The sequence below is a fragment of the Nannospalax galili genome, unplaced genomic scaffold, assembly GCF_000622305.1.
Source record: "Nannospalax galili isolate Female #2095 unplaced genomic scaffold, S.galili_v1.0 scaffold1249, whole genome shotgun sequence".
In the NCBI taxonomy this organism is placed as follows: domain Eukaryota; kingdom Metazoa; phylum Chordata; class Mammalia; order Rodentia; family Spalacidae; genus Nannospalax; species Nannospalax galili.
The window spans coordinates 249,833-251,829 of NW_008358860.1; positions in this window are offsets into that span (position 1 = coordinate 249,833).

A 1,997-nucleotide genomic window follows, 5' to 3' on the forward strand; every position below is an offset into this window, starting at 1 on the left:
ACACCAAACACCAAACACCAAATATGCTTTCTACTCAGCAGTCAATGTATGTTTCTCCAAAACTGAGCATATGCTGGGACACAAAACAAACCTTAATAAATACAAAAAAAAAAATTAAAATATTCCCATATATTCTATCAGGCCACATTACTATTAAGGTTATAATCAACAACAAAAGAAGCTCTAGTATCTACATGAACTCATGGATATTTAAACAACACACTTCTGAATGACAAATGAGTCAAAGAAGAAATTAAGAAAGAATTAAAATATTTTGGAACTGAACAAAAATGATAATACAACACAACAAAACCTCTGGGATTCCTTAAAAGCAAGTTTATAGCTCTTAGTTCTTACATTAAAAAATCAGAAAGAGCACATAAAAATGACTTAACATTGCAACTCAAGACTCTGGAAAGGCAAGAACAAACCAACCCCAAACCTAGTAGATGAAAATAACAGAAATCAGAACAGAAATGAATGAAATAGAAAGAAAGAAAATAACACAAAAATGTATCTAAGAATTGGTTTATTGAAAAGCTAAAGAAGATAGACAGACCCTTAGACCAGTTAACCAACAGAAAGAAAGGGAAAATCTAAATTAACAGAATAGAGATGAAAGGGGAAACAATATTACACACACACACACACACACAAACCCAACCACATTACAAGGAATACTTCAATATACTCTTTATATACTATAAAATTTGAAAATCTAAGTGAAATGGATGAATTTATAAATACATGGAAATCACCAAAGTTAAAACGAGAAGATCTCAACAGCTTAAATTGGCCAATAACAAATAAGGAATTTGAAATATAAAACCTCCCAACTAAAACAAGCTCAGGTCCAGATGGATTCACAGCAGAATTCTACCAGACACTCAACAATCTACAACCAGTATTTCTTAAATTATTCAAAAAGGTGGAAACAGAAGGAGAACTCTCAAACTCCTTCTGTGAAGTCAGTCTAATACCAAAACTGGGTAGATACAATGAAGAAAGAATAGTATAGGTCCACATCCTTAATGAACACAGATGCAAAGATTCTCAACAAAATACTGCAAACCACATACAGACACAGCAGAAAGATAATCCACCATGATCAAGTCTTCTTTATTCCAGAGATTGAGGGCTGGTTCAATATACACAAGTCAATAAATGTAATAAAACATGTTAATGGACTTAAAGAAAATACCAACTAGTTATCTCAGTAGATGCAGAAAAAGCCTTTGACAAAATCCAACTTGCCTTTATGCTAAAAGTCCTAGAGGGAGCTGCATTGGAAGGAACATACTCCTATCACACCCCCACATTCTCTAGTTCTACCCATTTACCTGCAAATTTCATAATTTCATCTTTTCTAAGTGCTGAGTAGAACTCCATTGTGTAAATGTACCCCATTTTCATTATCCATTTGTCAGTTGAGCAACATTTAGTTTGTTTCCATTTCTTAGTGACTGAAAAGAACAACAAAAAACATGGATGTACAGGTATCTCTACAGTAGGATGAGTCCTTTGGGTACATGCCAAGGAATGATACAAGCAATTTGTATGGTAGACTCATTTTTAAAGGTGCAGTAGTGGGGGTTCAGTGGGTTTCTCAGGGTGCAAGCCACCTGCTAGGGACCCAGTCCTGTGTGCTTTCTAACCTGGTCAACCCCTGGGGTTCTTCACACATATCTTTGTCTTCTTTGTGGAGCTCGTATTTCCTCACTGGATGGATCCATGTCTGAGAGACTTTCCCTCTCTTGCTCCCATAATATCCCTTTGCTTTATTCTGTTCTTCAAGTTTCTTTGCACTTTATCCATATTGATCCTCCACCCTCCCCCAGGATGTCCCTTCCTTAAATGTAGGGCATTTGTGAGAATTTTAAAAATAAATTAGATACATAAGTTCAATAGCTCAGGGGGCTGGAAAGTGGGACCAATATTCACTCTGGAGTATCAGAGGCCTTTCCTGTATGCTGAGGATTTTGTTGCATGCTTCTGTG